Source organism: Entelurus aequoreus, linkage group LG07, assembly GCF_033978785.1.
Source record: "Entelurus aequoreus isolate RoL-2023_Sb linkage group LG07, RoL_Eaeq_v1.1, whole genome shotgun sequence".
NCBI classification, from domain to species: domain Eukaryota; kingdom Metazoa; phylum Chordata; class Actinopteri; order Syngnathiformes; family Syngnathidae; genus Entelurus; species Entelurus aequoreus.
Window position 1 is genome coordinate 68,737,045 of NC_084737.1, and position 23,825 is coordinate 68,760,869.

General features: G+C 37.4%; 1 pseudogene; it reads left to right on the forward strand.

The window, feature by feature from the left end:
* The window catches only part of LOC133654204 (neural cell adhesion molecule L1-like protein), a 128,965-nt pseudogene that overhangs the window by 40,911 nt on the left and 64,229 nt on the right, over positions 1 to 23,825 (forward strand).

A 23,825-nucleotide genomic window follows, 5' to 3' on the forward strand; every position in this document is an offset into this window, starting at 1 on the left:
TGTTTGTAATATGGTATCCGTGCATGTATTCAGAAGCATGCGGAAGAATGCTACTTTTAATTTTCGCTTAAATGTCTGTGTCCAAAATGTATTATCGGATCTTTTTTTTTTCTTTCTTTCCTCATATTACTGCCTAGCCGAGTGGACGGGAGTAGCATGATTAAAAAAAGCTAACAAAAACAATACAAAAGACAATATAATGTTGAGGTAACCACAAATTAAACTAGTGACCTAGCAAACAACAATGTCTGCATTATTATTAAAAGCTATGAAACACACTTTGTTCCATGTTAAGTAAATTTTTTGCACTGCTCCAAATACCAAACTGTCTTCCGATTTACTTTTTGACAATGGCTGTTGCTAATGCAATGGTTTGTTATGACGCACTTAACCGCATCTTTACCTCAGGTTGCACAAGTGAACTGCAAGTGTGTTTTTTCCCTTGGTATGCAGCCTCCTTAAGTAGTTGGTGATACACAAATATTTTTCATGTACAAATGCTACTGTGTCATCATGGAGTGCCAGAAATAAATGAATTAATACATCTTAAAAAATAATTGCAGAAATTTGTCATTAATCACGATTTAAATCAAATAAATCAATGTGTTGTTGATTTAATATAAACATTTCATTTATTTATATAAATTCATTTATTTCAAGATCAAATTAATTATTTAATTTATAATTTCATTATTTTACAATGTAATTATTTATTTTACACCACACTGTTTTCAAAGACTTCCAAAGATGCCGATGTTAAATAACGGCACGGTAACTTAAAAATAAAGACAACTTCAGATTGTTTTCTTTGTTTAAAAATAGAACAAGCACATTCTGAAATTGTACAAATCATAGTGTTGTTGTTTTATTTTTTACACTTACATGTTGTGCTTGATAGTATTCTATCTTTATTTGTCGTTATTTATATTTTCTGAATAAATTATGTAATAATGTTAATTAGTCAACTCATTGGAGTTAATTTTCAATCTATCAATATAAAAAAATGACATCAAAATCAAATTACAGTATGTTATTTATGTAGTTTGATCATTTTCCTCGACTTATGCACTAACATCATGTGGTTTATTTTGTACATATGTAGCATCATCTACCAAAATACAAATAATTGCTATTGCGACATCCAGCGGACACATTTAGAACAGCTGTTTCTTTTATTCAAAAATATCAGGTACATTTTTATACTTAGCAAACTCATCCCGCCGGTCGGATAAAAGCTGTTCGCGGGCCTGATCCGGCCCTCGGACCGTACGTTTGACACCCCAGCTTTAGACCAAAGAAATCATTGGACAAGATTCGTGTTAGACCCGCCTACTGACTTTGATCAGTGAGTTTGAAAAATACAATTAATCCTTGAAGCTGCACCAAAGGTTCATGAAATAAATGCATACACAGTATTTACTGAAATACTTAAATAGAGAAATAATTAAATATTGAAAAAAATTAAGTTAAATATGAAATATAATTTTACATTTTAATTATTTGATTACGCATTCAAAAACATTTATTAATTTATTTAAAATGGTGTTAAATTAATAGTACCTTCGAGTCATCAATTTAAAGCTGTGTTTACTTATGTTCATAATGTATGTGACACGTGACATTAAACTGTTGTGTTTGTAATGGGTTATTGTTGCATGTTGCAGATGTTCCTGATGCTCCTCAAAATGTACTTATAACTAAACTTAATAATCCCAGAAATATTAGTCTATCTTGGATACCTGGCAGTGATCACAACAGCTCTGTAATAGGTGAGTGAAACCCTAATATGTGGATGTGTGTGTGTGTTTACAGTTTTATATTTTTTATTTTTAAAATGTTAGAAATTTGAAAATAATGGGCTAGTTATTTATTTCTTTAGTTGCAGGTACAGCTTACTTATTAAAAAAGTGCCCTGCGCTTGCCAATTACTTTACTTGCTTAGATTTGTGCACATATGTGTTAATCACAATTCATATTATTATTATTAATGTTCCACCAAAATATAGTCGAACCTTCAAAGTTTATCGTACTTCATTTCACGAGGATTGTAATTCAATATAAAACAAGGGACATTGTCATACAAATGTAAAGAACAGTTAACTGAATATTAAAACTAAATACAAGTGAAATAAAGTACATCTGATTACATGCTTTTCAGGAACATGAAGGGGTTTACAGGCCGATGACATTTAAAAAATGTAATGTAATGTAAAATGTATTCATTAATTGTACAGTATTTATCATATTGTACTGCTTAGGACGGGGGTCGGCAACCCGCGGCTCTAGAGCCGCATGCGGCTCTTTAGCGCCGCCCTAGTGGCTCTCTGGAGATTTTTCAAAAATGTATGAAGAATGGAAAAAGATGAGGGGGAAAAAAAACAATTTTTTTGTTTTAGTATGGTTTCTGTAGGAGGACAAACATGACACAAACCTCCGTAATTGTTATAAATCACACTGTTTATATTAAATATGCTTCACTGATTCAAGTATTTGGCGAGCGGCGTTTTGTCCTACTTATTTTGGCGGTCCTTGAACTCACCGTATAGTCTGTTTACATGCATAACTTTCTCCGACTTTCTAGGACGTGTTTTATGCCACTTCTTTTTCTGTCTCATTTTGTCCACCACACTTTTAACGTTGTACATGGGTGCACAAAGGTGAGTTTTGTTGATGTTATTGACTTGTGTGAAGTGATAATCAGACATATTTGGTCACTGCATGACTGCAAGCTAATCGATGCTAACATGCTATTTAGGCTAGCTATATGTACATATTGCATCATTATGCCTAATTTGTAGCTATATTTGAGCTAATTTAGTTTCCTTTAAGTCCTCTTAATTAAATTTACATCTCATGACACATATAATATGGCTTTTAATTTTTTGCGGCTCCAGACAGATTTGTTTTTGTTTTTTTGGTCCAATATGGCTCTTTCAACATTTTGGGTTGCCGACCCCTGGCTTAGGAGCACCCTTTTGTGTAACAGATAAACAAAATAAAAATTAAAGAAATGACCCATAAGGTTATCGTTACACTTTTTATCATAACAATTCATGGTACCCTTCTTCTGTGGAGGCATCAAAATAAACATTGGAATAAAAATAAAAAAACAGTCATGTTAATCAGGGGTCTCAAACTCAATTTACAAATGCAGAAAATGATCTCTCTCTCTCTCCATTGTCTTCTATATTGCACTGATTGCCTTCTTCTGACCATGGCGCAGCCATTTGAGTCTGAATTAGCATAAATATTTTAGACAAGCTAAATATTGGCTGAGTGCTAAATGATTATATTCACATCTCCTACTATCATGGCCGTTGTTATAGGCATATTTTCTTCTATATGAAGACAGACGCGCTAAATGGATTGTGCTCGCTATTTTACTCAAAAGATGCAATCCTCTGAACACGAGCTTAGTGGACCAGCTTTGCGTGTGCTATTAAGCAAAGCTTGAGTAGATCAGGCCCCAACTACAATACCAATGCAAAAGCAAAACAAAAACATTGAACACAAAGAGCTGAGTGTCTTTGACCATCTCCTAGGCAATGTCAAAATATACATGTTTACGTTATATTTCACATCTATAATGACTTATAGGGGAACTGCACCTTGTTTGCGAATTTTGCCTATCGTTCGCAATTATTGTGAGAGACAGGAAGACAAACGTTTAGTTTTTTTCCGCTTTCTAACATGTAAAAATAGTCTCGTTCTAGGTGACTAGCAATGCAGCTACTGGGAGCTATCAATTCTACCTCTAAATAACTTAAAAAATACATTTAAAAACTGTCAACAATACTTCATTTACGTTCTGTAACCCGTATAATAACCAAGCTGTAGCGTAATTGTTATTTTAAGAGCGAACACTGAGGAACTGTATTTTCCTAGCCTTGTAACACATCGGCGTGCTTCGGTATTAGCCGTAAAAGCTAACTACGGCAAGAGATAAGCTAGCTTCTACAACAACACGAAACACGTTTGAGTTTGTAACGCACAACACTGCGATACGACGCCAATTTGTACTGACTGAAAAACAAACACTCATATTACAGTATCTGTAAAGTATTAGCCCACATTTTATGTTTTGTTTGCACACAGCTGAGCTAGCCAGACAGCGTATGACTGTAGTTGTGCTAACACGCATGGCGTGCTACGTGTATCATGACCGATATTAAAGTGACTCACTCGATGGACAGTTGTTTGTCTGATCCAGCTGGCCGGGGACGTTTTCTGTTGATTCTGGGTAAGCAATCCATTTATGTCGAAATAGCTTGGCTCCAAGTTCCATATTTATAATGTCAAAATCGCTCTCATCTCACTCTTCCGGCTTCTGTCTGCACCAACGTCTCACTCTTCCTTCCTGCTGGCTTCTATAAGCAGCAGTATATTTAGCTTCAAAAGTATAAGCTTCTGAATCCTCAACTGTCCAAAAATAGTCGTCTTCATTGTCTGTTACAAGTCTGTCATGATTAGAAAACACACTGGTGTTTGATTCCAGAAATAGGAACACACATTTGTTGCCAGAAGTCAGACGTGCGCTGATAAAGAAACGGAAATAAATGTGCCGAAGAATTAGTTCCGGCAATGATTAAAATTATCAAAATATGGTAAATATTGAACATATTACATACAGTTATGGTCAAAAGTTTACATACACTTGTAAAGAACATAATGTCATGGCTGTCTTGAGTTTCCAATAACGTGTGGACAATGCTGAAGAAACAAGTCCATGTCAGAAAACCAACAAATTTAGCTGAACTGCACCAATTTTTTCAAAAAGAGTGGTCAAAAATTCAACCAGAAGCTTGCCAGAAGCTTGTGGATGGCTACCAAAAGCGCCTTATTGCAGTGAAACTTGCCAAGGGACATGTAACCAAATATTAACATTGCTGTATGTATACTTTTGACCCAGCATATTTGCTCACATTTTCAGTAGACCCATAATAAATTCATAAAAGAACCAAACTTCATGAATGTTTTTTGTGACCAACAAGTATGTGCTCCAATCATTTTATCACAAAAAAATAAGAGTTGTAGAAATTATTAGGACTCATTATGTTCTTTACAAGTGTATGTAAACTGTTGACCACGACTGTATTGTTATGAATGTGTTTGTTACTAGATCATATATAGACCTGCAGTGTGTATATAAAACATTGAGTATTAAGGTTGTGTTAGAGGGTTTTGAAGGCTACAACGGCGACTCCCATTAGCCGCATCTTTCAAGCGTTTTTTATCATCTTTAAAATCGTTAAAAAATAAAAAAAAACAAGACCTGTGTTCTTTTGTCTCATAATGATTGGGAACGATAGGCAAAATTCCCCCCAAAAAGTGCAGTTCTCCTTTAAGGCCTACCATAGTTCAGGGGCACCATAGCTGCTGGTAGAAGTAGTTTACACATTTTGACATGTGATTCTGAAGTCAATACTTCTTGCCAAGACTCACCCCGACTCTACCTCCAGCAGCCCCTGGGTAAATTGAGTTTGAGACCCCTGATTAACTTGACTGTGTGTTTGTTTTATTTTCCCCAATGTTCATTGTTATCACCACAAAACACATTAATTTCCTGCACATTTATGCTATCAAGCTCCTCCTGAATGTGGGGTTTTGCTATGTTTTCAAACAAGCAGGAGACATCAACCACTTTTTATGGGCATTTTAAAAGCAGTTTTGCTGTGCATCTACAATGAAACCACTTTTTTTTCTTTTTTTTCCGCCAAAGGTGTGTTAATGGCAGGTAGCCTGCCACTCAAGTTTTTTTTTCCCATTTAAGAAATATTTTAATAATATATATTCTATGTGAAAAAAACAAACGTCATTAAAAAAATAGATAAGGACACCAAAACGCATCAATTGAATTAGTTTTAATCAGCCCCTTAAGTCCTCTAGCAGCTATACAATTAGAAAACAATGTTGCTGAATAGACCAGTGGTCCCCAACCACCAGGCCGCGGCCCAGTACCGGTCCGTGGATCGATTGGTACCGGACCGCACAAGACATTTAAAAAAAATAAAAAATGATATCTATATATTTTTTTTAATTAAATCAACATAAAAAACACAAGATACACTTACAATTAGTGCACCAACCCAAAAAACCTCCATCCCTCATTCACACTCATTCACACTCATTCGCACAAAAGGGTTGTTTCTTTCTGTTATTATTTCTGGTTCCTACATTATATATCAATATAGATCAATACAGTCTACAGGGATACAGTCAGTAAGCACACATGATTTTATTTTCTTATGACAAAAAAAAAAAAAAAAAATTCAAGCGTTGACCGGTCCCCAGTTACAAAAAGGTTGGTGACCACAGGAATAGACCATATGTCAATTTTTTTTAATATTCCGACCGTACAAAATATTGACACACACATGTAAGATGGAGGATTCTCGTCTCTTCATCATGTGTCTGTGCAGCACGAGCACTGATCCTGCAGTCGTGTGAGGAACTGTCAGTTTGCACATCCTTCTGACACGCGCTAAATAAAACACAAAAGAGTGCTCGCAAAACGGTGATGAGTTTTGATAAATCACACTGCAGGTGATAAATAATTATGTTAGATTTTTCTCCTCCCGGTATTGACAATCACGGTATGTTTTGCATATTCATAAAGGCAGACAAAAAATAGATTGCACACCTTATTCTGCTCAAAAGAGGCAATACACTTTGCACACGTTTTGTAGATCTGCTCTGCGTGTGCCATCAGGTTTGCACGTGTTTTAGTACATGCAAACCTTTAGTAAATCAGGCCCACAGTCTTAGTAGATCAGCCACAATACACTAACTAATAGTACACACAATGTTAAAGTTTGCACACGCTCTTTAATGCGTAGAAGCTGGATATTAGTAGATCAAGCCCTCGGTGTCTAATGTGATTCAGAATTGCCACAATATATTTTATCATTAGCTGCCCACGGTGTGTGGGCTGCAATTACACTGAACTATAAAATTAAATATAGAGGCCCACATTACATGGGCCTGTATGCCAGACGCAAGTCTGAGACCCTGCTTTAGAACAGTGGTTCTCAAACTTATTTCACCAAATAACACCTCTGGAAAAAAAGTGTCTCTCCAAGTACTACCATAATGACCAACTTTAAAATACAGTTACATAGTAAGCCTTAGTATGCATTCAAAACAATGGAGAGGTTTTATTTAGCAAGTGTATTACATATTTGTGGCCACTGAAACATTACACACAGTTTGAACAGTAACACTGTGTTTGAATATGGGAAAATAAAACACTGCAATTTAATGGGCAATTATTTTGACTTGGTGGGCTAAATTTAGAGAAAAAAATGTGTCGGGGGGCCGGTATATCTATTTTTATGATCACTAATACACTAATACAAAACCTCACAACAGTGGCGTGCGGTGAGGTTCATGTCAGGTGAGGCACGGACTTCATCACAGTCAGATTTACAAACATATCTTATTCACCATTTGATTGGCAGCAGTTAACGGGTTATGTTTAAAAGCTCATACCAGCATTCTTCCCTGCTTGGCACTCAGCATCAAGGGTTGGAATTGGGAGTTAAATCACCAAAAATTATTCCCAGGCACGGCGCCGCTGCTGCCCACTGCTCCCCACTGCTCCCCTCACCTCCCAGGGGGTGAACAAGGGGATGGGTCAAATGCAGAGGACAAATTTCACCACATCTAGTGTGTGTGTGACAATCATTGGTATACTTAACTTTAAGGGGGGGGGGGGGGGGGGGGGTTACCCACATATGCGGTCCTCTCCAAGGTTTCTCATAGTCATTCACATTGACGTCCCACTGGGGTGAGTTTTCCTTGCCCGTATGTGGGCTCTGTACTGAGGATGTCGTTGTGGCTTGTACAGCCCTTTGAGACACTTGTGATTTAGGGCTATATAAATAAACATTGATTGATTGATTGATTGAACTTTACACTTACAAACTGTAGCACACAAAAAAGCACATTTAATAAAAAAAACGTTATTATGGTCTTACCTTTACTTATAAATGCGGGAGCAGTGGTGTTCGTGTTGGAGGAGTTGGGAATGAATGAAATATGAAATCCGCGCTGCAGTCTGCAGGTGTACCTAATGTTGTGTCCCTGTTCACGGCTCCTCCGGAGCGCCGTGCAAGCATTGTTGTTTTTGCACTTTTTGGCTTCTTGTTAAGTGACTTTTTTTGGGTGGATTCGGTCTTGCACGTGGAGGGTTTGGGTGTGGGCTTTGGTTGGTGTGGCGCTCCCGTCGGGCGGTGCATTCTGCGGCGGAGGTGCTTGGCACCAGGAGGCGGGGTTATGAGACGAGCCTCCAGTTTTATGATCGCTCAGCACAAGAAATACTTTACACACATACAGTTGTTGACAAAATACACTGTACATTATATACCTCAGCTAACTAAACTATGGAAATGTATAATATAATTCATATAGCAGTACGGTTTCACTGCACAGCAGGCCAGCAGTTAGCCGAGTCATTGCGCACAATCCATGTTGAGGCACAACGCTTCTCAGTATTTGAACGGCAAATGTGAAAATAAAAATAAAAATAATCTAAAACTGGTGAAGTTAAATGGAAAATAACTTTAGTATAATCACTGGATACATATACAAATTTAATTATTTTTTTTTCTTTTTACTTTTTTTTTTCTTTCCATGATGGCAGGTGAGGCCGTGCCTCCCCTGCCTCTAGTGACTGCACGCCACTGCCTCACAATAATGTCTGATTGAATGCTGAAAACGTTATGACAGACCACGTTAAAAAAACGGAGTGGAATAATACTTTTTTTTACTGCGTGAGACACCCAGAATGTACATGAAAATAAAGAATGTGGGATTTACAATATTGACTATGAACGATAAAACACTGAATATTGACAACATATGAACGTCACACCCCCTCTCGATCGACATATTTTAAAATCAAGCAAAACGCAACAAAAATGCAACACACACAGCGAAATATGAACGTGAAGGGTTAAAAAAAAAAACCCTATCTGATACATCACTAAGCTTTAGAACTTTGTTGTAAAAATCTCCTTCCGCGTCTGTCCCTGACACCCGCATTTCAGGGTGGCCGCTCTGGAAACACTCTGTGGAAACAAACCACACCCACACTGCTTGGTGCCTGGTCTGAGCTGCTTTGATTTAGATTACCATAGTAACTAATTAGATTACCATAGTAACTAGTATATCAGATTCCAACCATTGAAATACTTTGTATAGTTCGGGACTTACGGTCATTTGAAAAAAATCACTGCACATCATGATGGCAGCTAGTTTCCTTCTTCGAGATCTAAAAATGTATTATGGGAATATCCGGCAGGCCGGATTGAAAAACTAAACGGGCCCTAATTTGCCCAGGTCTGCACTAGATGGAGCCCGCGTACCACTTGTGGTACATATACCACAGTTTGAGAATCACTGCTTTAGAAGATTTGCTGACATCATGCATGATCATGGTTTGAATTTTGTTTAACTTCCGCAGTTTCATTTCTAACTCCAAATGGTAACACTTTTAGTGACGTTCAACTTTGGAGGTTCTGCTGTACATCCCTATGAATAGGATGCGTATAGTGTGCTTTCAGAAGTTCAAAGGAGTGTGCGTGAGTGCTTGTGATGATGATGATGATTAAATGTGCACGACCTTGATCTTCTGCATGAATACAGAATTCCTTGTGGAGTATGAGGAGAGTCAGTGGGAGCCGGGGAAGTGGAAGGAGCTACACAAAGTCCCCGGTAACCAGGCAACAGTCGAGCTGGCGCTACACGGACATCTTAACTACCAGTTCAGAGTGTACGCCGTCAACGCTGTTGGACCTGGGCCCCCCAGTGAGCCCACTGAGCGCTACAAAACCCCTCCAGCTGGTGAGACGCGCTCGCTCGCTTTAATTCATGCTTCCTGCTGTGGTGTAATATGGAGGAAGTTTTCAGTTCGTTTTAAAATGTGTGGGCCAGGCCAGATTGAAACATAATTTCCAGGCAGGGAGCTTGTAGATAGTTTTGAAAAGGTTCAAAGTACTTGATTAACATCAACAAGTTGTGCAATATTCAGGATCCAACAATCAAAATGTTTTTACAAATTTCCTTAAAGCACCCGATAAGAACCCAGAAAACATCAAAATCCATGGCCATGTTCCTCACCAAATGGATATTGGCTGGGAGGTAAGACATTGTTGAACATGCAAATGTACTGTGAAAAAATTTCTACAAACGGCATTGTTCTCTCTGTAGCCACTGTTACCCGTGGAACAAAATGGCCCCGGCCTAGAGTACAAGGTGAGCTACAGGAAACTCCATGTGGATGACACCTGGTCGGAACACCTGGTCAAAAGGCACTCCTTCGTTGTGAGCAACACGTCGACGTTCATTCCGTATGAGATCAAAATTCGGAGCAGGAACAGCCATGGCTGGGGACCGGAGCCGAAAATTGTGACAGGTTACTCTGGAGAAGATGGTGAGTGATGGGAAATAATGATCCAACCTACCTTTTTAAGTGTCATTCATCACATAACAGAACTAAAATGTGCATAGTTCCTTGAAAAGAAAACATTGATATGACAACTATGTTTCAAGTTTATTCACAATACCATAGAACAATTACAATAGTAGTGAATATCATTTAAAGATGTTGGTAAGTGAAAAGGTCCCCCAAATAAGCTAGAAGAAGCTTTTGACAGGGGGTCCAGAGGACAGTATATACATGGAATGATGAAAAATGGTAGCAAGCACAACAACAAAAATATATATATATATATGATAAACACAAGATAATAGTACTAAAGCACGCATACACGTACACACATACATTCATTCGACCATGCAAAACCCAACAGTAGTCAACCCCACATGAGGCATTAGAGATAGGTGGTTAATAGGTAAGTTTTCAGTTTCTTTTTGAAATTAGAGAATCTTGAGGCTCTCATTAAGCCAGTTCCAAATCTTTGGTCCCCTGCATACAACACTTCGAGCGGTACAAGCCAGTAGACGATGTTTACCTGATATCAGATCTAAGTTACGAGTGTTATGGGCATGCTGGGGATGATAGATAGGAACCAAGCTACAGAGCCTAAGATTCAGCCTGTGAATGACTTGATAGGTTAAACAAGCATTTTGATAAATATTGAACTCTTGTCAGTCTTAAGAGATGATAATTATGGAATAGATGTCGAGTGGGGGCATTAAACTTGGACCATGACAGGGCCTGTATGATTTTCTTTTGCATGGATTCTAATTTGTGAAGGTAGGTAGGGAAGGTGTTACACCAGATGACATTACAGTAGTTTAGATGTGGCTCAAAGACAGTTTTATATAGGGTAAGTAGAGCATACAGAGGAAGATAATGATGAAGGTGAAAGAACAGGCCAACATATTTGGATAATTTGTTTAACAAACTATGGCTTATTGCATATTTATTGTGAACATTCCGAGAGACAAGTAATCACACTCATGCTATTGTGCGTCAAACCACCGTGATGTTAGACCGTAAGCGCTGATGTCCCCGCCTGTGCTGCTCACATCTCGTAAGGAAGAGGTTGCATGATATTTGCAAAGCTCGGGATGGGCGTAAGAAACAATGAATCCATCAAGTCAATTAAATAAATGAATGAATGAATGAAATTAGTTTATTTCAGTCATATAATCAACCATTTTGTGTGATCAATGACAATTGATCACACAAAGATAAAGAACAAACAACATAAATAATTGATTTAATGAGCCATTCGCAGTTTTACTGTCAAACTCGTTTGCACTTGCACTTGCATGGCTTAATCTTTGAGACAAGCATATGACATCACAGATTTCACATATCAACAATCATACACATACACACACAAAAAGAAAAGAAAAATAATGACCGAAAAAGGAATAGGCTGAAGCCAAGGCTTATATTTGCCTATCCTATACATTCACTGAAACTTAGATTGCCTGGAACATCAATGTTCAAAAAATCAATGGGATGGAAGTAATTGTTGCTATATTTTACAATGTTCCATTATTTCACCTTTCAAGGCTTTCGTAAACCTTAACAAATAACTACATGTCTTCAACTCATCACTGAGCTTGTGCCACCATTTAACTTCTAAAACTGAAATACATTTGTATTTTATATTTGTTCTTACTTTACCTATTTCAAAAATCAATACCCCCCGTAAATTATAGTTTTCTCCTCTTAATTTAAATAACCTAAGAATACAAGCTGGAAGGCTGTTGTTCTTGACTCAAAACATAATTTCCATTGTTTTTAAAAACACAATACCTGAAAATGTTAACACATTAGAACTTATGAACAATGGATTGGTAGGTTCATAGTAGCACGCTTTGTGTATTATTCTAATGACCCTTTGTTGAAGTTTAATTATTGGGTCTATGTTTGTTTTATAAAAATTTCCCCAAACTTCAACACAATGTTAAATATGGAAAAATAAAATAATAATATAACATATGCAGACATTTCTTATTCAGATTGTGTCTTACTTTATAAAGAATAGCAATGGATTTGGATATGTTTCCCTTTATATAATCAATATGCGGTTTCCGACATAATTTATGTTAAACTATTATTCGCAATAATTTTGTTTCATATACTCTATCAATTTCCACTTGATTTAATTTTAATGTTGCTTCACAATTTGTCCTTGTACCACTAAACACCATACATTTAGTTTTCTTATCATTTAATGATAACTTATGAATACCATGAAATTGATTGTTGAGTTATCTCGTCTTCAAGCAGTTAAGGGGAAAATAGTGCCTCTGCTGGTTGCAGGTAGGTAGTGCACTCTGATTATTCAGCTTCAACGACTTCTAAAGAAGAAGAACATTACATCCGCTCTGTGAGGTTGAGCTACACCCATGCAACAGAAACTCCTCAATACAGTGGTACCTCTGCTTACCAGTGCCCCAGCTCACAAGTTGATTGGTATACAAACCTTCTCTCAGCTAATTGTTCTGCTATAGGCTGAGACCAAAAATGTTGGTTACGAGCATCCCCACCGCTAGTTGGCCTAGTGAATGTGGCAGTGAAACAGTAAGATCCGACCTGAACATCCGGTGTCTCGCTACAAAATAGGGGTTTTACATTTTATCGGTACTTAGAAAGTACCACAGTACTACTGAATTAAAAAAGATATTATAATGCCTTTGAAAAATACCAGTACTTATTTTTTTTTCATCGACATAATGTGCAGTGAAAATGCTGGCATAAAAACCGTCGCATGTTAGTCATCACACGCACACACAGCACTTGCAAGCAGAACATGCGGAGAAAGAGTAGGTGGTATGGACGTATTTTGGTTTTAAACCTAACAATGAAGGTGGAAACTATAAACACTGCAGCGCTGCTCTACAAGCAGTGCTTTAAAACATAGCTAGCTCGCGGCTAACGTCTGTTCGTAGTGTTTCAGCTACTTCTAAATCACTAATCCTCGGCTCCATGGTGTCAAATAAACTATGTTTCTTGCAATTATCATCACTGCAGGACAAGGAATAGCTAAACATGCTTCACTACACGCCATATAAAAATACACTAGCTAACCGCTAACAGCAAGCTAGCGCTCTTGAAGGTAAACAAAAGGGTGGCTCTGCACATAAATAAATTGCAACGATATCAAGTACAAGAGCCGTATCTAGTCGATAGTATAATGATTACATCAATATTTTTACCATGACAAAATCTGAATTTCATTTTTTAAAAGTTTCTATTATGTTTATAAACTCAGGAAAAAATAAGTCTCAGGACAAATGAGGACTTTAAATATGACCAATGTATGACCCTGTAACTACTTGGTATTGGATTGATACCCAAAACGTATGTAAGTATCCAAACAACAGAAAAATAGGTGCTTCTTACATTTCATCAGAAGTGTAGATAGAACGTGTTCAAACACAAAATAACCAAATATTAACAATAAATGAACAACTATAAAATAATACATTTTCTACTGATTATCCCTCATAATTTTGACAAAATAATACGATGGGAAATGACACAATATGTTACTGCATACGTCAGCAGCCAAATTCGCAGATTTTATAACCCATTTGCTTCACATTTTCTAGTATGTTCAATAAGTATCCCCATTTTTTCTTTAATTGCAATAAAAAACACATGTTTAAGGTATCCTAAATATTTTTTTGTTAAAATAAAGCCAATATTGTCATTTTTTGTGGTCCCCTATATCTAGAAAAGCCGTACCAGTAGCAAAATATTAGTATCAGGACAACCCTACTAGAAAGATAACTTTTTCGTCTAACAATGGGAATGAAGAAAGTGAGTGTGAAGGAGAGTGCTAAGAAGAAGCCAATATGAATTGAAAAACTAAATAATAGAAAAACTTTTCTGATATGTGCATGTGGACGACTAGGTTTAGTCCGTACCATACAGTAGGATGAGTCGATCACGCCTGCCAAGGGCATGGAAATACTTTTTCAACTTCGGTCATTTATCCATGAAAATATGGAGAATCTGCTGATGATGTGTTTGACGGAGAAGCAGCTCAAAAGAGACATCGTAGAAGTCTGCTCTCCAGGCTTAATGCTGTACATTATATTACTTTATACTACTGAAGTTGTTTACATTACAAGTATTGTTTTAATATAATATTAATTATCAGAAGTTAGTTTTTCCTATTTATAAGCATTTTGAATGTTAAAATTGTTTTTTGGGGGCACTGCATGGATTCATTTGATTCCAATTAATTTCACTGCTTAACATGGATTTCAGATACACATAGTTTTGGTTACAAGCCCTGTTACAGAACCAATAAACTCATAGGCCGAAGTACCTCTGGGTCTGCTCAAGATAGCATTGGCATGGAAACAGAAGTTCACAACGTTCAGAATAATTGACTTCTCATTCTGTTTTGCACACTCTTGGAGTCAACATGTGCATAGTCATGTACATAGTGTATAAACCCCCCCATTTTTGTTGTATATAATGTTTTTCAAATCACCTGACATGTATACTGTGTATATGTACATAAGTTATCAATTTTCTTAACATATTTTTTTATATACATGTTACAGGTTATATATCTTTTATTATTGAATGTATCAAATGTGATGAATATTTAATGGACCACAATGGAAACAAGCCTTTTGGCTTTTTGTGCCATCCATTTGCCTTTTTAAAGCATTACATGGATTCAATTCTTTAAGATGTCAATAAACTTCTCAATCAATCAATCAATCAATTTATAAAGTTCCCCATAACTGATCAGAGAAATGTAGTCAAATGTCCAACACTGTATCAACCAGCTTAAAGTTATTTCTTTCTTTGCAATTTTGACTTGCATCTTTTAGCATTCGAATGCACTTTCTAAGGTAACTTCATTCCTGAGTTATGTCAAATCTCGATGTTCTCAACTCTTTTCTACTATACCCTGAAGCCTGAATATATCTACAATATTTTTTTTTTTGTGTGTAATCATTGCCCCACCCTTTCTTCAGTTGTCTTTCGGCATTGTCTTCGGGAAAATGTGTCAGGTTAAGTTATTTTCCTTTTTTCCACCCCTTTTTGCCTGTATAGTAGTGGCTTCTCTCCCGCCCTCCAGTGCAGCAGGTGGCAAATAACCTTTAGTAGAGCAAAGATCTGAAATGTATGCTTCTGTCTCAGAATCTGTGCGACCTTTAATAGATCACGATGCGTAGGCCGACTGAGGCGCCACGCGGCTGCTTCTAGTGTCTGCTTTGCTTCAATCCTCTCCTGCTTCCACGTAGAGCAGAAAATATGCAGAGTTCTTTTTCAGCTCATGTTTGATATTTTTTTTTCCTTTGACTAAATTAACCTGGGAAATGAAAATTTTAAATATACGCGACTGTTCATGTTGTATTTAGTGCCAGCATTATTCCCAATATGTTAGCAGCTCACTGACATTATTTCACAAAAGTTATAATGTTGATAAAGACTCTGCAAGCTTTGGCTGTTGTGTTGAGACTCTGTAAAGTCTCTGCGGAGTTCCGTGACCCCTCCTTGCATGTGTCCTGCAGTTCCCACCGCAGCTCCACGGGATATTGCAGTGGAGGTGATGAACATGACTGTTCTGAGAGTAAGCTGGAACCCCGTTCCGCCCGCCACTGTGAGAGGTCACCTCAGGGGGGTACCATGTAAGTATTCATCAAACACTTTGCAGCAACAGTTTGTGTGCTGAACTTGGTGAGAATCTAAGAAGAAGTGCTCACATTCTTTATTTCATACTTTATAACAAGAATGACAACTCGGTGGTTATTTGGAAACACTTTACCGTAATAGATTTTTTTTTGTCATTTGCCAGCACATTATGGTCATTTTTAGAAGGCCCACACATCATGTCTACCTCGGATTTCATATTTCAATTAAGTCTGTTAAAATGCGGATGGTCACCTAAAAAGGTATACATTTATAGCAGGGCTCCCCAAACTACATCGTTCAAAATTCCGGCCCGCGGGAAGTACCAAGTTAAAAAAAAATATACATATATATATATATATATATATATATGTATATATATATATATATATATATATATATATATATATATATATACATATATATATATATATATATATATATTAGGGCTGTGAATCTTTGGGTGTCCCACGATTCGATACAATATCGATTCTTGGGGTCACGATTCGATTCAAAATCGATTTTTTTTCAATTCAACACGATTCTCGATTCAAAAACTATTTTTTCCCGATTCAAAACGATTCTCTATTCATTAAAAAACATAGGATTTCAGCAGGATCTAAAAGCTTTTATAATTGTAAAGGACAATGTTTTATCAACTGATTGCAATAATGTAAATTTGTTTTAACATTAAATAAACCAAAAATATGACTTATTTTATCTTTGTGAAAATATTGGACACAATGTGTTGTCAAGCTTATGAGATGCAATGCAAGTGTAAGCCACTGTGACCCTATTGTTAATTTATTTTTATTTTTATAAATGTCTAATGATAATGTCAATGAGGGATTTTTAATCACTGCTATGTTGAAATTGTAACTAATATTGATACTGTTGTTGATAATATTAATTTTTTGTTTCACTACTTTTGGTTTGTTCTGTGTCGCGTTTGTTGTCGTATTGTTTTGTTGGATTGATTAATTAAAATAAATAAATAAATAAAATAAAAATAATTTAAAATAAATAAATACAATTGATTTTTTAAAAATGAGAATTGATTCTGAATCGCACAATGTGAGAATCGCAATTCGAATTCGAATCGATTTTTTCCCACACATCTAATATATATATATATATATATATATATATATATATATATATATATATATATATATATATATATATATATATATATATATTATATTATTATTATTATTATTATTTTATATTTTTTAAATCTGTCCTTTCTAATCCATTTTCTACCGCTTGTTACTCTCGGTGTCTCCTAGCAATAATGTAAATTTGTTTTAACATTAAATAAACCAAAAATATGACTTATTTTATCTTTGTGAAAATATTGGACACAATGTGTTGTCAAGCTTATGAGATGCAATGCAAGTGTAAGCCACTGTGACCCTATTGTTAATTTATTTTTATTTTTATAAATGTCTAATGATAATGTCAATGAGGGATTTTTAATCACTGCTATGTTGAAATTGTAACTAATATTGATACTGTTGTTGATAATATTAATTTTTTGTTTCACTACTTTTGGTTTGTTCTGTGTCGCGTTTGTTGTCGTATTGTTTTGTTGGATTGATTAATTAAAATAAATAAATAAATAAAATAAAAATAATTTAAAATAAATAAATACAATTGATTTTTTAAAAATGAGAATTGATTCTGAATCGCACAATGTGAGAATCGCAATTCGAATTCGAATCGATTTTTTCCCACACATCTAATATATATATATATATATATATATATATATATATATATATATATATATATATATATATATATATATATATATATATATATATATATATATATATTATATTATTATTATTATTATTATTTTATATTTTTTAAATCTGTCCTTTCTAATCCATTTTCTACCGCTTGTTACTCTCGGTGTCTCCTAGCCGCTCAGACAAATCATATTGTCTAAAAATGCAATTTCCCATCAATAAGCTGATATCATCACGCTCGGAATATAATATAATATATATGTATATATATATATATATATATAGTCGAGGTTTCTGTGGTTTATCCGTTATACAGCTCAATACCGGGGTAGAGCGGCATATACGTTAGGTCAGGAAAAAACACAGAGGCTATTTCATCCCTACAAGCCTGTTTTCCAGGTTTCCCTGCTCTTCAGGGGATTTTATATACGTCAATAAAATCCCCCGAAGAGTAGGGAAACGTGTCCTGGGTCTTACCCGTGGCCTCCTACCGGTCGGACGTGCCCTGAACACCTCCCTAGGGAGGCGTTCGGGTGGCATCCTGACCAGATGCCCGAACCACCTCATCTGGCTCCTCTCAAAGTGGAGGAGCAGTGGCTTTACTTTGAGCTCCCCCCGGATGGCAGAGCTTCTCACCCTATCTCTAAGGGATGATGCGTTTGTGAAAATAATGCACCGCCGTATACATAACATGAGCAATCAATATTACACTAGTTCACTACATTAAATATATACTTGCCGGCAGTAAGTCGGACCCGTTTCCAGTGGGGGTTGGACTCCGCCAGGGCTGCCCTTTGTCACCGATTTTGTTTACAGCTTTTATGGACAGAATTTCTAGGCGTAGTCGGGGCGTTGAAGGGATCCGGTTTGGTGGCTGTAGGATTAGATCTCTGCTATTTGCAGATGATGTGGTCCTGCTGGCTTCATCTGAACAGGATCTTCAGATCTCACTGGATCGGTTCGCAGCTGAGTGTTAAACCGGCTGGGATGAAAATCAGCACTTCCATGTCAGAGTACATGGTTCTCGCCCGGAAAAGGATGGAGTGCCATCTACGGGTTGGGGAGGAGACCCTGCCCCAAGTTGAGAAGTTCTAATGCCTTAGTGATAGGGTGAGAAGCTCTGTCATTTGGGAGAAGCTCAGAGTAAAGCCCCTGCTCCTCCACATCGAGAGGAGCCAGATGAGGTGGTTCGGGCATCTGGTCAGAATGCCCCCCGAACACCTCCCTGGGGAGGTGTTTAGGGCTTGTCCGACCGGTAGGAGACCACGGGGTAGACCCGGGACACAGTGGAGAGACAGTGTCTCCAGGCTGGCCTGAGAACGCCTCGGGATCCCCCAGGAAGAGCTGAAACAAGTAGATGGGGAGAGGAAAGTCTGGGCTTCTCTACTTAGGCTGCTGCCCCCGCGACGCAACTTTGGTTAAGCGGAAGATGGATGGATATACACTTACAGCATGTATATACACAACCTTGATGGAGGTGTTTGGGTGATTTTTGGGGGGTCACTTTTAAGGCAGAATAGAGCGACTCATAAGGTTCCATTGTAAACTGTCTTTTGCTCGCATTTATTTACTAATTACAATGCATAAAAAAAGAAACAACTTTTGGGTAACACTTTAGTATGGGGAATATATGAACCATTAATTAATTGCTTATTAACATAGGGTTAGGGGAAGGGTTAGGGTTAGGGTCAGGGTTAGGGGGAGGGGTAGCGGTAGGGTTAGGGTTGGGGTTAGGGTTAGGGAAGACTCTTAGTTAATGGCTTACTGGTTGTATAATAAGGCCATGCATAATAAGGCAATAATAAGTACTTAATAAGTACTTAAAAATGACTAATTAACAGCCAATGTCTTACTAATTTGCATGTTAATAAGCAACTAATTAATGGTTCATATTGTGGCGAAGTTGGTAGAGTGGCTGTGCCAGCAATCGGAGTGTTGCTGGTTACTGGGGTTCAATCCCCACCTTCTACCATCCTAGTCACGTCCGTTGTGTCCTTGGGCAAGACACTTCACCCTTGCTCCTGATGGCTGCTGGTTAGCGCCTTGCATGGCAGCTCCCGCCATCAGTGTGTGAATGTGTGTGTGAATGGGTGAATGTGGAAATACTGTCAAAGCGCTTTGAGTACCTTGAAGGTAGAAAAGCGCTATACAAGTATAACCCATTTATCATTTATCATTTAAAGTGTTACCAACTTTTGTATGCTTGTTTTACGTAAGGATTGTGAATGATAGGCAGAAGAAGCTTGCTATACAAAGACAAGCCTCCCTTCTAAAAATGTTGTATCTGCTTAGGTTCACTGGCTGAGGAAGCGAAGTTTTCTGAATCCCGACAAAATCTTGGATGAACATCAATCGCTATCCTTCCCTGGGAAGAGAACTCATGCCATCGTGCCCGGCCTTGAACCTTTCTCCGAGTATACGCTCACTGTCAACGTCTTCAACAAAAAGGGAAATGGGCCTAGCAGTGACCCGGTCACCTTCAACACTCCGGAAGGAGGTGAGGTGTTGACACCCAGCTATATATAGACATAGTACCTGACACTCAGGTGCTCCTCATACACCCTCTGCCTATTCACCTGTGAGAGTACATCAAAAAAAAAAACTAAGAGGCAACAACAACTAACAGATGGGGATTCATACTGTGTTTTTGAGCAAATCTCATTATATTTAATAGGTAGGGAGATGATTCTGCTTTAAAGCAAGACAGCGTGAGAGATAGTCATTAAATACTGTAAGAAAGTAGCAACATGGGACTCTTATAAACCTGTTAGGGGACAGAGCTCATTTGGTTACGCAGTAAATACGGTAATAAATGTGCTACATAGCCTGCATCTTATTAAAGAAGATAATTGGCTTTTTCACAGTTCCTGAGCAGGTGCCCATTCTGACCACCTCTAATGCCCGGAAAGACTCTGTCCTCTTGGTATGGGGGCCACCACTTGTGGCAAATGGCGTTCTCACCGGCTACCACCTGCAGTACCACCTAAGTAAGTATACTCACAACACACACCCACACACACACACACACACACACATACATGTCTTGCCTACTTTGTGTGGACCCACGTTTGGTTAGTAGGCTGTGAGGGCCCCCGTTTCCACTATAGCTAGAATGATGGAAACAAATATATCTAGCACTAGATGGGAGTAGAGAGTTGCAACCTCACTTCAGAATGCAAAACACACAAAGTAAAGAAAATATTTTACTTCTGTAGTTGTGATTACCAGGCAAATGTCCTCACAAGTCAAAAGGTCCTCACAGAAAGGGTGGTTTTTCAAGTGTATGTCCACACAAGGATGGTGAGACAAGTGCACACACACACACACATACACACATTATTATATGTGTTACCTACTTGAGACCTCCGAAAAATGCCTACCTCTTTAGGACCACCCTTTCTCGAAATATAAAGGTTTTTATGTACAACGTTAATAATATATACATACTAGGCAAATATAAAAAGGGTAAGCTTTTAGTTAAGTTTTTTGGGGGGAATTGTTTGTTTGTAATTGGTTTTCAATCTTCACTATTTACTTCAAGTTATTAAATGGTAAATGGTAAATGGGGCGGTATAGCTCAGTTGGTAGAGTGGCCGTGCCAGCAACTTGATGGTTCCAGGTTCGATCCCCGCTTCCGCCATTCTAGTCACTGCCGTTGTGTCCTTGGGCAAGACACTTTACCCACCTGCTCCCTTTGCCAACCACACTGGTTTAATGTAACTTACATATTGGGTTTTACTATGTAAAAGCGCTTTGAGTCACTAGAGAAAAGCGCTATATAAATATAATTCACTTCACACGTCACTTATACTTGGATAGCTCTTTTCTACCTTCAAGGTACTTAATGCACTTTGACACTATTTCCACATTCACCCACTCACACACACATTCACACACTGATGGCGGGAGCTGACCACGACCCATCAGGAGCAAGGGTGAAGTGTCTTGCTCAAGGACACAACGGACGTGACTAGGTTGGTAGAAGCTGGGGATCGAACCAGGAAACCTAAGGTTGCTGGCATGGCCACTCTCCCAACTGCGCCATGTCTCTATATACATATTTGTTTTATTTGTTTTTATTGATTTTTGCCAAAGCGGGCACATTTCAATTTCTTACACACACTTGTTATTACATATGTTGGCCAGAGGGGGAGAACTTAAAATTTTTCAAACATACTTGTTATTTCATATGTTGACACACAGTCAATTTGAAAAATCCCTCCTTTTTGGGACCACCCTAATATTGATGGATTTCACCACCAGGGGTGCAAATGAGACATTATATATTAGATGCAATGGTTTTCTGCATTGGGACCATGAGTTCGATCCTAACTTGTTCACCGTTCCTCATATGGAAGGTACTTTTCTTTGTTGATGTCTCAAGAAGAGTAGAAATACAAACAAACACACACACACACACAATTTTGTTTGAGGCCCCCTTTTGGTCTTTAATATAATTTATTTACCATTGCAATTGCTAGTGTGACCTCAGGATGGAAAGACAGCAAGCAATGTGTAGGTGAATGGTCCATTTTTTTTAGCAACAGCAGGCAAAAATAACACCGGTTGTGCAAGAACTCAGGTAGACAATCATTCACCGTGGCATACTAAAAATAATTAACCAGTGTCGAGAGGCAGGTGACACTGTTATATAAACCCTCCTGATTGGCAGTCAGGGACAGGTGAGCATCCTAATTGCCAACCGGGAACAGGTGAGGAGAATAGCGCTCAGAAGCAGGGTAAAGTCACTGCAGAACAAACCATAACACAGGAAGAAACACTAACAGGAAAAGCAATATACCAGGCTTGGCCTGTCATGGCAGGTCATGACAATTATTATTATTAGATTTCTTAAGAACCCCCGCTAAACCGTCTGTCACCACCCCACACACACACACAACAAATGATTGACTTGATTTGGATAACATTAGACTTTTAAAACACATGCAAAAGACTTGATTAGATTTTAGACTTTTTTTTTTTTTTTTTAAATGGGATTAACAAATATAGATGATGTAATTGTAAACCAGTTCCTTTTTGCAGGTTTAATACTCAGACTGTCAGACTATAACGTGAGAACTCGGAAGCGCAGTAGATGGTGCACTCCATAATCAGAAAGCCCACAATATTTAAATATTTATGTCTTTGTTTGATCAATACGGTTTTTCATCAAGCGTTGAAAAGAGTGGCATTATTAGGCCTTGTTAGGGGAGATAAAGGCACCCTAAAATAACCTTAAATGCCCCTAAAATATTTGGTGTATTAAAAAAAAAAAGATTTGTTTTTTGGTTGTTGTTGGGTTTTTTTGTTTTGTTTGTTTTTTACAAAAAAGTATCAACAAATTACCCAGAATGTGATTTGTAATAATAATACAACCTGTCATGATTCACTTAAATATAATTATAAATATGTCAATTTCTCTTTACTTTATAGTGTAAAGTAGCAATTAGCTGATTCATGTATTATTTTAATTAGTGGATAGTTATGATTATAAATAATACATAATTATTATTGTATTATTTTTTATTCATATTAGTGTATCCACTGGGGTTTAAGCCTCCCTATCTTTAAAAACTAGTGATGCGTCGGAGTACTTGAAGCAAGGTTTCTTGAACGCACCACAGTTATGTGCTGTGGAATACCGAAGTGAAACTTAAACATAACTCTCTCCGATGCTTCCACAAATAGATCCAACATATTTTTACTGTTCTTTTCTCACCTCATAAATCTTTACCGAAGCCCAGGAGATGATCATGTGGTCCCCCTATAAAGGTTGGGGCCCTAAACAACCACGTAGCCCAGCACACATATACGCTGCGGCCTACTCCCTACACCAGGGGTGTCCAAAGTGCGGCCCGCAGCTAATTGTTTACCGGTCCGCCACACATTCTGGAAATATTATTGTAAAAATAAAAAAGAACATTAAAAAAAGTGGAATGAGGTGAAATCTAACGAGAACAAGTTGCAATGTTGACACAAAAGCTGCC